Here is a 13,497-nt window from a genome sequence, read left to right on the forward strand (position 1 = left end):
GTGCAGGAGCGAGAACATGGGAGTTATCGGGATGATCAAAGGGGTTGCTTGCCTTGTTGCTCAGAGGAGGAACAATATCCGTCAGACGGATATTCGGTGGAATCCGGGGGTGCGGAGCCTACCGAGAAGAATGGTAACATTCAATAACAATCATATGCAATCAAAATGATGCATGAGCATGGCATGAGAATGCAAGGTGATAAGTTATTATAATCAACATGTATTAGGTTTAGAGTTGATTTGAATCATATTCGGTATCACTTCAAAACGGGGTATTTACGGTTACCGATTTAATTGATTCGACCTGATGCTCAGATCAACTTGATGTTAGCTTGCATGAGATGTCATGGTATGGTACTGATTTGTAACTAGGACAGTGTGTGATCATTGCATTCATAATGAAATTTGAATAATTTTCCAAATTCCATTTAAAAAGTATTTATAAGAATTGAATTATTCCTTATTCCACAATTTAGGGTTCTGTAACCTTTTCAAACATGGTTTAAAATAGCATAATCAGAATCCTTGAATTTTTCTGATACTTTTTCATATATAAATTATTTTCATTGGAGTTACAGATTAATTTCTATGAATTTTACAAGTTTTAGCAATTTCCTGGAATTATTTCTATACTGGAAATACTTTTATTGCATCAGCATGACATCAGCAGGTCCATCTGGCCGTTGAAAGTCAAACCTGACGAGTGGGACCCACTGGTTAGTCTCTCTGGTCAATTTTAGATTAAGATTAAACTTAATTAACTGATTAACCTTGCTGGACCCACATGTTAGTGACTGATTAACTTATTTGATTTATTTTTATTAGTTTTAAACTTGCCAGAGGCTGGCCCCACCAGTCAGTGGCTCAGGCCAGCCGAGATCCACCGGCGGCGAGGTCGTCCTCGCTGGCGAGGAGCCTCCGGCGACCACCAGCACGGTGGAGGGGCTCGGAAACGGCGCACAGGGGGCCAAATGCTGCGTGGAGAGCACCAGAGGAACGGCACGTCTCCCGCAGCTCCATTTCTGCACTTAGCCGGGGCTGATCTGGCCGGAGATGACTTCGGCGACGAGCTTGGCGGCGGCCAAGGCTCGGGCGTCATCGGGGTCTTTGATCCAGAGGAAACTACGCTCGGTTCTTAGCTGCTACAGCATCTACGCGTCGACCTGAAGCTGCTGGTGCCCTCGGAAGGACGAGCTGATCATCGGAGGGCTACCGGCGACGAGCGGCAGCGGCGGTCCTCGTCGGGCTCCGGTGAAACTAGAGCTAGAGGAGGGGATCGACGGGAAAAACTTAGGGGAAACGACCGCATGCTCACGGGGAGTGCAGAGCAGGGCTTAGATGGCTCGGGGAAGGCCTGGGGGCGACGAATCGACGGGAGAGGTCCGGCGGCCGGAGGTGGAAGACGATGGCGTCGCGGGCGTTGCGGGGCTCAGGGTGGCTTCGGCTTCTGCAGGGAGGACCAGACCGACGAGGCGGAGCTAATGGCGTGCTCTGGGAGGGGTTCCTATGGCTAGGGGCACGGGCAGCTCGAGCTTTGCTCGGCTCCAATGGCGGCAGCAAGGAGGAGGAAGAGATCCGGGAGGAGGGAGAGAGCCGATGCGGGGAATGGATAGGGAAGGTCTCAGGGGGCTTATCCCCGGCCTTGCCAGCGCGAGGCGGCGGCCAGGCAGGCGCACAGGTGCGTGGCCGCAACGGAGGAGGCGGCGGCCAGCTCCTGCTGCCTACTGGCGCGAGGGAGGGGACGAGCGAGGGAGATGGGTCGGGCCAGGCTAGGCGACAGGTAAGGGTTTCCCATTTTTTCTGTTTTTGTTTTTCTGTTTTGCTAACTATTGTTTTGCTAATTATTTCAGCTCCAAAACAAAAAGTAAAAACTGTTTTAGACCTCCTGAAATATTGTTATAACATTCCCAACCATTTCCAAAGTTTCCAACATTTTTGAAAATTTATAGATTCTGATTTCAAATTTAAAACTTGAAACCAGTAGCCTTTGGCATTTATTTAAAATGCTTAAAGTGTCAAGAAAATAGTTTTCTCCAATGCTCATTTACTTTCATGATTTATCAGAAAGTTTGAACATTTCTTGAGGCCATTTTGGGTTCATTGATTTGAACTAGTTTGAGATTTTCTTTAATTGAAATAGTGGCTAGGGTTTTGAGTTTTTCCTTTGCCACTTTGTTGTTTTTGTTGAAACTTCTTAGATGCAAATGCAAAGAAGACATGAGCACAAGACTAACTTGCTTAAGGGTTAGGGATGTGACAACTCACCCCCACTCAAAAGAATCTCGTCCCGAGATTTAGAAGTCGTCGGGAATAACGGAGGGTATTCAAGTCGGAGATGATCCTCTCTTTCCCAAGTTGCCTCCTTTTCAGAATGATTTGACCATTGAACTTTAAGAAACTTGAGGTTTCGACGTCGAGTGGTACGCTCAGCTTGATCAAGAATACGCACGGGGTATTCTTGGTATGAAAGGTTATCTTGGAGATCAAGCGTTTCGTGGTCCACTTCACGGATAGGATCCGAAAAGCAACGCCTGAGTTGCGAGACGTGGAAAACATCATGAACCTTGGAAAGATGCGGAGGAAGTTCCAACTGGTAGGCAACTTCTCCTCGTTTGGCAAGAATGCGAAAAGGACCAATGTAACGAGGAGCCAATTTTCCCTTGATACCGAAACGATGGGTACCCTTCAAAGGTGTAACCCGAAGGTAAGCCTTCTCGTCAACTTCAAAGGTCACAGCCTTATGATGACGATCATATTGGCTCTTTTGACGAGACTGGGCTGTTTTCAACTTTTCACGAATAATGCGAACCTGCTCTTCTGCATCCTGGATCATATCCGGGCCAAAGAGTTGCCTCTCTCCGGTTTCTGACAAATTAAGAGGTGTTCGACATTTTCGTCCATAGAGAACTTCAAAATGGGCTTTGCCCAAGCTTGATTGATGACTATTGTTATAAGCGAATTCGGAGAATGGAAGGCACTTCTCCCAATTCATACCGAACGAAATAACACAAGCTCGGAGCATATCTTCTAGGATTTGATTCACTCTTTCTACTTGACCACTTGATTGAGGATGGAAAGCAGTGCTAAAAGATAAGTGAGTCCCCATGGCATTCTGAAAACTTTCCCAGAAGTGAGAAGTAAAGATACTTCCACGGTCCCTGTTCTTAATCTTGATTTGATGGTATCCCAACCTCAAATCCATTTTGGAGAAGACTGAGGATCCAGCGAGCTGATCGTACAGATCGTTGATCCTCGGGAGCGGATACTTGTTCTTTATGGTGACCAGGTTAACTGGTCGGTAATCTACAACCATCCGATCCGTTCCGTCTTTCTTCTTGACGAAGAGGACGGGACAAGCCCAAGGAGAAGAGCTAGGACGAATGAAACCTTTGTTCAAGGCCTCATCTAGTTGCTTTTTAAGTTCGGCTAGCTCCAGGGGTGCCATCTTATATGGTCTTCTGGCTATTGGGAAAGTTCCCCGAACAAGATCTATTACAAACTCTACATCTCTGTCAGGTGGGATTCCTGGCAGTTCCTCTGGAAAAACATCCGGGAAGTCACGGACTACCGGAATGTCTTCAAGTTCCGGAAGAGGGTTGGCATTTAGGGAATAGAGCTGGCATTTGGCAACTCGAGTAGAGACATTTACTATGTCACCCGAGGAATGGGTAAGCTGGACATTTCTAGAGTGAGTATCAATCTTGGCATAGTGAGCTGACATCCAGTCCATGCCCAAGATGATATTAATATCCGAAGATTTCAATGCTATCAATGAGGCTAGGAAAACTAGCATGTCTACTAGAATTTCATTGTCATAGGTTATCCTAGAGGTTTGCCATTTACTGCCAGGGGTTTGGACAACCAATGGGATTGGCATATCACAAAATGACATGTTATGCAACCGTGCATAACTTTCTGAAATGAAGGAATGAGAAGACCCAGTGTCAAAAAGAACGGCCGCTGGGTGATGATTAACAAGAAGCGTACCCAGCATGACGTCGGGATCCTCTGCAGCTTCTTCTGCTGACACATAGTTCACACGGCCACGTGCAGGAGTTGGCTTCACATAGAACGCTTTGCCCGACTTGGCCTGCCCGACGGACTTTCCGGGTTGCTTGGCACCCACATTCTGAGGACACTCACAGGAATAGTGCCCTGGTTCTCCACACTTGTAGCATATCACCTGGTTGGCACATGGTGCAGCATTGCTAGCTGGACCACCATAAGCTTTTGCTGGAGGGTTGGCCTGATTCGTCTGAGGCGCCATGTAGGATGGCCTCGGAGTGTATCTTGGCGGCAGAGAACTGTTTGGAACCCACAGCCTGCGTTTTGGAAACGCGGAACCAGAAGATGCGCCAAAGTCACGGAAGTGCTTCCTTGTGGCTTCGAAGTCGGTATGACTAGTCTCCGCACTGATCGCCTTGTTGACCAGGGCTTGAAAGCTTGCACACTCATGGAGGCGCATGTCACGACGGAGCTCAGGGCTCAGACCCTTACGGAATCTTGCTTGCTTCTTGGCGTCAGTAGACACCTCCTCTGTTGCATAGCGGGCGAGGTTACCGAACTCGCGGCTATAGGCATCCACAAACAACTTGCCCTGAGTGAAGGCACAGAACTCCTCTCTCTTTCTGTCCATCAGGCCCTCTGGAATATGGTGCAGACGGAAAGCTGCACTGAAATCTGCCCATGTGGCCACTGGTTCAACGGGACGCATAGCTTCAAAATTCTCCCACCACAGATTGGCGGGTCCCTCCAGGAAATACGCCGCAAAGGTCACCTTGTCGGCCTCAGAAACATTCACAGAGCGAATCTTGCGTGAGATGTTGCACAGCCAGTCATCAGCGTCGAGGGGATCGACGGAATGATGAAACTTTGGAGGATTCAGCTTCACAAAGTCATTGAGGGACACTACAGCATTCCTAGGTTGTCGAGCCGTATTCTGCTCAATACGCTCTAGCAGTCGGTTGGTCTCCCTTTTATTTCTTTCTGCCTCAAGCATCACTTCTACCAGAGAAGGTGGGTGAGGCAGGTCTTCCTGCGACGCTTGACTACCTTCACCTTGCTCATGAGCAGGGGCACGGTTCAACCTGGTGAACACCATCCTGACAAACAAACTCATAGCTTAGACCAACATCATATCAATACTAGCTATGGATTAAGAATGTACTGAACACACGGAATGCGGAAATGAATATCCGAACAGCATGGTAACAAGCAACTGCTATATATACACCATGGTTCACACACACCCTTACATAGTTCAGTACAACCTTAACCGAAGAGCAAACTACTGAAATTATGAAACTACTCATCAGAGGCTTACAAGCTTCCTACACATTATTTATCTAAGCCTCCGGAATTCATTTCACATTACATACATACTTCACCAGTCACGTGGGACTGTGAATGTACGGCTACTACCACACTATCCTTCCGCTTACTGCTCAGGCATCCGCATAAAACATCTCATAGAGATTACCTCCATGACCTGGAAGCTCAACCTGCGGATCAGGGAACACTCTAGCCTGAGATCCCTGGGATCCATAAGGACACGGATGTGGCCTTGGTCCCCTGACTGGTGGTAAGAGGGGTCCCCGAAGAGGTGTGACTCCTCCTATAGCTGGCCAGTCAACGTGGGCCGGAAGATGGGTCCTAACAGGGTTCAGCATCTCCATCTCTCCATACCCTGTCTGGACTACCGGTGCCAGCTGCGTCAAAGTTGTCCACAGACGGGCACGGGTAGCATAAAGCTCCATGCGGAGAGCACGAGCATCCCTGTCTCTGTTCTCTAGCATCTCAACAGTGGACTGCAGAAGTGGATCCTCCATAGAAGAATCAAAATAGACTCCACTGAGGTATCCCTCTTCACCAGACTGAGAGGCCGGAACATAGCAGAACTCTGAATTCTGCAGCAGTGCATGTCTCGCTCTCATAATAGTCAGCATTGAATAGGCAGCATCCTGTACTGCCATGTCAACGGTGACCCCCAACCCATAGGACCAATGGATTGGCTTCTCAGCTCCAGGGTAGTCTGGAAATACCCTAACAGTGCAGATGTACTGGCTCTGGTTGAAGTCTCGGTACTGTTCCTCCACTGTGTACTCGGGGTACCAGCGGTAACTGCACACCGGCATCACCCTGACCAGCATGGCCATATGACCCGGTACATCAATGCACCTGGTCAGACGTACCACCTGACGAGAAGGACGGCCAGGCATCTGTAAATAGAGAGTAATGCAAAAGCATTAGAGCTCTGAATGCAAAATTGGGCAACATAACGGCTGTAAATGCTCAAAAACAAATTTTGAGACAACCCAAAATGGAATAGCGTAACCACTCAACTATCAAGTTCAACTCTCTGATCATCAAACTTACTTCCTTTTTCCTAGGAATAGAAGAAACCCAGTGTCTCTTGACCCGTAGTCCTATAATCTACCGATCAGAAACACGAGCCTAGGAGAGGATGAGTAACCTAGTCCTTAATTCCCGCAGAAAAGACGAGGATGGCCAGAATAGAATAACTTGAGAAGAGAACAAGAGTCTTACGTTCCCTTCCACAAACAATTCCCTTATATATAACTAAAGCAATTCTAGACTCTACTTCGACCAGTTTGGCTTAGTAATCCTACAGTCAGTCGGGCTCTGATACCAATGCTGTCGGGACCCCGATCCTAAGCCATAGGAATCCAGCCGGTAACACATCGCATCCCTTTGCGGTCTCACGCACGGTTAACTCCACGGCTGCAGCCTTACCTTAGCCGGGACCGTTTGCGTCTTTTGACTCACGTATGCAATAGTGTCGCTAGCATTCCAATGTCAAAGAACCCGGATCGACATGTCTAGTCATAAACCAAAGTGGCAGTACCGCACAAGGACAGGCATACATGACCCAACAAAGCAGGTGTCGGTCATCAGCGAATGTAGACGAGTCGTAGCAAGCTACAAGGACTCCATTACATCGCGTGACATTTCCCCAAAGAGGATAGACACAGCAGCTAAGAAGGACACATGCCGGTCAACCAATGTGTCCGGAGCAGTAGCGAACTACCAAGGCTCGTTGGATCACAAAGGGGCATTTCCTTGTAAGGAATGCTACTAAAGCTCACGACTAGGTAATCGAACCCCATACATATCAAGTACGACACACGTACGCATGGCATACCGATATGTATAGATACATCGATGGCATCACAACATAACCATAAACATACAACCTTTATTTAGGAGGCTCGGAAGAGCCACACACATAATATTACACATCAAGGGTCTCACGACCCATAATAGCAGTCATTCAGTTACAAGCCAGCAGAAGAGTTTAAACTGTCTGAGTACAGACAGAGCAACTAAAGGGCACATGGCCTGACTATACTACAGACCCAACGTAGGGCCAGATCGTAGCTGGGACACCAGCTACTCGTCGTCGTCGATGTCTACGAAGAACCCTCCATTAGGGTCATTAGCAACCTCTGCAACATTTATTAGGCAAACATGAGTACGAAGGTACTCAGCAAGACTTTAGGATAACTAACTACTCATGCAAGGTATCAAAAAGGTATTGTGGGGTTTCATGCGGAAAGCCAGCATTTGACTCGTGGCTAGACAACTTGCATTTTGAAATTATTTTTGACAACTTGATTTCTCGCACACGAGTCCACTAACACCACAACAATACACTATCGTGGAATCATTCCGTCTCCATACGGAAATGTCATCCACAACACTCACGCTTATCTTGGCAATTTTATGAGTAGCCATTGAAGTTATCTATGAACAACATATGTCTCCAAGTAGTCCATATCCGCGGACGCGGCTATTCGAATAGATCATAACCCTGCAGGGGTGTACTTCGTCACACACGCTCTCACCACTTATCGCCATGTGCACGTCATGCACCTCGGCAACCTTCAAGCGGAAGCCCAGCGAGGGAGTCGGCCACGACCGTTAACCATACTAGTACCTAGTCCAGGTTTATCGCCTATCTGAGAGTAACCCGTACGAAAGTCCGGCCGAGGTTTCCGACACGGCCTCAAACGATGTGCGCAGGGTTCCCAAGCCCACCATCCAGGTGCCACTTGGTACACCGTGCCACTGCCTACCGCATCACGGCCCACCTCTCAGGTCAGCACCATGCACGGCCTCCAGCATTACTATAAACACCAGAAACTACTTGCAACTCCTGGACCGAGTACTACGCGATTAATAGGCCGAGCGGGGTCATATTTCAGGGCCCAGCATGTGGTAGTATCTAGTCTTGGATTACATACACGGAACCCAGTTCCTAAGGACGGTTCCAATGAAACAACCCGCCATGTACTCCTACACAGCCTTTCACCGGTACCTTTACCAAAACAAGTTCAACACACAACCTTTGCTCACCAAACACATTCCACAATTCTGTTCATCTCCCAGATGACAGACGATACACAACTCTAAGCATAGCATGCATAGCAGGATAAGGCACATCACAACTCGAGCAACTACCAGGTATGCTAGGTTGCAAGGTTTGGCTATTTACTGTGACAAGGTTAAGTCATGCAAAGGAAGTGGGTTCAACTATCGTGGCAAAAGCAGTTGAAGCATTTGATCTTAAATGCAATAAATTGGTGCAGGAGCGAGAACATGGGAGTTATTGGGATGACCAAAGGGGTTTCTTGCCTTGTTGCTCAGAGGAGGAACGATATCCGTCAGACGGATATTCGGTGGAATCCGGGGGTGCGGAGCCTACCGAGAAGAATGGTAACATTCAATAACAATCATATGCAATCAAAATGATGCATGAGTATGGCATGAGAACGCAAGGTGATAAGTTATTATAATCAACATGTATTAGGTTTAGAGTTGATTTGAATCATATTCGGTATCACTTCAAAACGGGGTATTCACGGTTACCGATTTAATTGATTCGACCTGATGCTCAGATCAACTTGATGTTAGCTTGCATGAGATGTCATGGTATGGTACTGATTTGTAACTAGGACAGTGTGTGATCATTGCATTCATAATGAAATTTGAATAATTTTCCAAATTCCATTTAAAAAGTATTTATAAGAATTGAATTATTCCTTATTCCACAATTTAGGGTTCTGTAACCTTTTCAAACATGGTTTAAAATAGCATAATCAGAATCCTTGAATTTTTGTGATACTTTTTCATATATAAATTATTTTCATTGGAGTTACAGATTAATTTCTATGAATTTTACAAGTTTTAGCAATTTCCTGGAATTATTTCTATACTGGAAATACTTTTATTGCATCAGCATGACATCAGCAGGTCCATCTGGCCGTTGAAAGTCAAACCTGACCAGTGGGACCCACTGGTCAGTCTCTCTGGTCAATTTTAGATTAAGATTAAACTTAATTAACTGATTAACCTTGCTGGACCCACATGTCAGTGACTGATTAACTTATTTGATTTATTTTTATTAGTTTTAAACTTGCTAGAGGCTGGCCCCACCAGTCAGTGGCTCAGGCCAGCCGAGATCCACCGGCGGCGAGGTCGTCCTCGCCGGCGAGGAGCCTCCGGCGACCACCAGCACGGCGGAGGGGCTCGGAAACGACGCACAGGGGGCCAAATGCTGCGTGGAGAGCACCAGAGGAACGGCACGTCTCCCGCAGCTCCATTTCTGCACTTAGCCGGGGCTGATCTGGCCGGAGATGACGTCAGCGACGAGCTTGGCGGCGGCCAAGGCTCGGGCGTTATCGGGGTCTTTGATCCAGAGGAAACTACGCTCGGTTCTTAGCTGCTATAGCATCTACGCGTCGACCTGAAGCTGCTGGTGCCCTCGGAAGGACGAGCTGATCATCGGAGGGCTACCGGCGACGAGCGGCAGCGGCGGTCCTCGTCGGGCTCCGGTGAAACTAGAGCTAGAGGAGGGGATCGACGGGAAAAACTTAGGGGAAACGACCGCATGCTCACGGGGAGTGCAGAGCAGGGCTTAGACGGCTCGGGGAAGGCCTGGGGGCGACGAATCGACGGGAGAGGTCCGACGGCCGGAGGTGGAAGACGATGGAGTCGCGGGCGTTGCGGGGCTCGGGGTGGCTTCGGCTTCTACAGGGAGGACCAGACCGACGAGGCGGAGCTAATGGCGTGCTCTGGGAGGGGATCCTATGGCTAGGGGCACGGGCAGCTCGAGCTTTGCTCGGCTCCAATGGCGGCAGCAAGGAGGAGGAAGAGATCCGGGAGGAGGGAGAGAGCCGATGCGGGGAATGGATAGGGAAGGCCTCAGGGGGCTTATCCCCGGCCTTGCCAGCGCGAGGCGGCGGCCAGGCAGGCGCACAGGTGCGTGGCCGCGCCGGAGGAGGCGGCGGCCACCTCCTGCTGCCTACTGGCGCGAGGAAGGGGACGAGCGAGGGAGATGGGCCGGGCCAGGCTAGGCGACAGGTAAGGGTTTCTCATTTTTTTTCTGTTTTTGTTTTTCTGTTTTGCTAACTATTGTTTTGCTAATTATTTCAGCTCCAAAACAAAAAGTAAAAACTGTTTTAGACCTCCTGAAATATTGTTATAACATTCCCAACCATTTCCAAAGTTTCCAACATTTTTGGAAATTTATAGATTCTGATTTCAAATTTAAAACTTGAAACCAGTAGCCTTTTGCATTTATTTAAAATGCTTAAAGTGTCAAGAAAATAGTTTTCTCCAATGCTCATTTACTTTCATGATTTATCAGAAAGTTTGAACATTTCTTGAGGCCATTTTGGGTTCATTGATTTGAACTAGTTTGAGATTTTCTTTAATTGAAATAGTGGCTAGGGTTTTGAGTTTTTCCTTTGCCACTTTGTTGTTTTTGTTGAAACTTCTTAGATGCAAATGCAAAGAAGACATGAGCACAAGACTAACTTGCTTAAGGGTTAGGGATGTGACACTTTTTGACAAGTTTTAGCCTCTGATTGCAAGAAAGTTGAAAAGTTGTGACATGCTGTCCAGAAACAGATTCTGTCTACTTGACGGAAAAATTCACCAAACATCACCAGATCATCTTCTTGATCTGAATTTTTTTGGTCAGTATGCTCTATACAATTGGCTTTTTGGCGTATGTTCTGAATTTTTTATTTGAGTTGCAGAAGCGCCGTGAAAAATTATTTACTATCTGCTCGCCTGTTTTTCACAGATTCTGCCACGTTTTTCGTTTTCATCTTTTTGCGAATCTTAAGCTTGTTTTTTTCTTAGCAAAAACTTTTTGGCAATCTTGATAAACAGTAGCTCTTCATGAAAATATTCATTTCTAGTGGACAAAAAATATTTTATTATGGGTACTAACCACTCTAATCAGCTTATGATGAGTTTCGTATGGAGTTTTCAATATGCGATGGAAGATGATGAAAGAAGATCCAGGAGTGTCAAGCGTTAATGCTTGGGGATGCCCCCATGCACCCCAAGAAATATTCAAGGAGACTCAAGCGTATAATCTTGGGGATGCCCTCGTGCATCCCCTTCTCCATCAACAATCATCAGTTCGTCCTTCTCCGTGCTATATTTTTATCACTTCATATGTTATGTGCCATGCTTGGAGCATCCCACTCTTTACTTTTTAGTTTGTTTTAGTTTTGCTTGCTGTTCATAACAAGTTGGACCCTAGCCTTCTTTTTTGGGGGGAGAACACAACATAGGTTTTCATGCTTATCTTTTTGTGTGTTGTTTATCTTTTCATAGCTGCTGTCATGCTTAGCTCTTAGTTTTCACGTTTTATATTTTTAAGAGCTTTTATTTAGATGATTTTGGAACTCTCTTGAGTTATCATTCTTATCTTATTTAGAGAGTTGGCGTATTGCACTGAGTTGTGTGTCTTGCATGAGTAGGTAACTGAGGTTGCTATTTAAGTATAGTCGTAACTTGCAATAGTTTTGATGTATTGATTTGAGTAATGTTTTGACTTTTGGTGTCAAGAGCTTGAGCCTATTAGTGATAGGTTTCGTATTTTGGGAAATCCGTGTGTATTTTCAAAAGCAAAAAATTAGTTGAGAACTCTAGCTACTAGATGGATCGCTAACCTCTCGAGGGGTTGGAATATACAAAGTACCCTCACGTTATCATGGGTCGAGGATGCGCAAAGATAACCAAACCTCCAAACACTCCTCCTTGGGGTACTTGTCTCTTTGTGAATCTCATGACTAGATAGAGAGTTACCGATAATAAGTGCATGAGTTCTTTGGACTAATGCGAGTATTCAATTGTTGGCACTTACACCATCCATCCATATTTTGCTAGCCTCTTCGGTACCGTGCATTTCCCATTTTCATGTTGAGAGTCGGTGCATACTTAGCCGGTGCATCCAAACCCTTGGCATGATACACTCTGTCATCATAAGCCTCATTACATCCTTCCTCAAAACAGCCACCATACCTACCTAGTAAGGCATTTCCATAGCCTTTCCGAGATACATTGGTATGCAACATCAACCATCTCATGAGTTGATCTTCATGTCATACATGCTTTTGCTTGATCGAGGAGCCGCATGCTAGTTGGGCCTTATCCTTATTATTGCTACATGATGCGCTAGTTTCATTGCATATCCTGCTACAGTGGCAGAGGCATACATTTGCACACATCATGATAGTTTTCATTTATCTTTATGTTGAGTACTTCTTATAAAGTGTAAAGATCTTATTTTTATTCTTGTAAAATATAGAGTGTTGCCCTTAAGTGAGTAAAAGATCCTAAAGAGGACAAATTAAAAGATCCCAAAAGAGGACACATGAAAAGATCCCAAAGAGGACAAATGAGAGATAAACAGAAAGAGCCAAAGAGGCCACAAAAAAAGAAAAAAAAAGAGAAAGAAGGGGGCAACACTACTATTCCTTTTGAAAGATCCACACTCGTACTCCATTGTTATATTTGTACTCCATAGAGATTATCATTCATGCATAATTATGTGGGGACCCTTACACTATAGAACTTGGCTTATATATTCCAATAACGAGCCTCCTCAAATGAGCTCTAGGTCTTCATGAGCAATCAAGTTTGATGCACCCCCATTAGTTCCATTGGAGATCTTACCTTAGCTCATATGTGCATCCGTTGCATGGCAATCCCTACTCCTCACATCATATCTATCATTTGGCTTTCTCTCGCCTATGGTTGTCCCCATTGATGTGAGCCTTTCACACCTTTTTGTCTTCCTTCCCCATCATTATTCTCTTTGCCATCCTAAGTGCCAACATATCTTGCTTGCGCTCATCCATTGCATGAGTGCTCAAAGTCGAAAGGGAGAGGATCATTTTGACTTGTGCCTGACTAGTGCTCTAGGGATGAGTCAAAATAAGATTTTGAAGGAGACCAAGTGTGAAGTTTTAGTAGATTGAGTTCCCAATTAAACTATATAATATTTTTATGATCTAAACCCATCTCTCACTTCTTGCACGCAAACACCATTTGGAGACATTCGAGTCACGGACAGCGAGAGCCCCTGCACCTTTATGTTCTTACTTTGCTAGTTTCAATACTAGATATAGACTCTTGCTTGTTATTGTCTTGACTTGAGTTGCATACCTTACTTGC

The sequence above is a fragment of the Hordeum vulgare genome, chromosome 5H, assembly GCF_904849725.1.
Source record: "Hordeum vulgare subsp. vulgare chromosome 5H, MorexV3_pseudomolecules_assembly, whole genome shotgun sequence".
Classification (NCBI taxonomy): Eukaryota; Viridiplantae; Streptophyta; class Magnoliopsida; order Poales; family Poaceae; genus Hordeum; species Hordeum vulgare.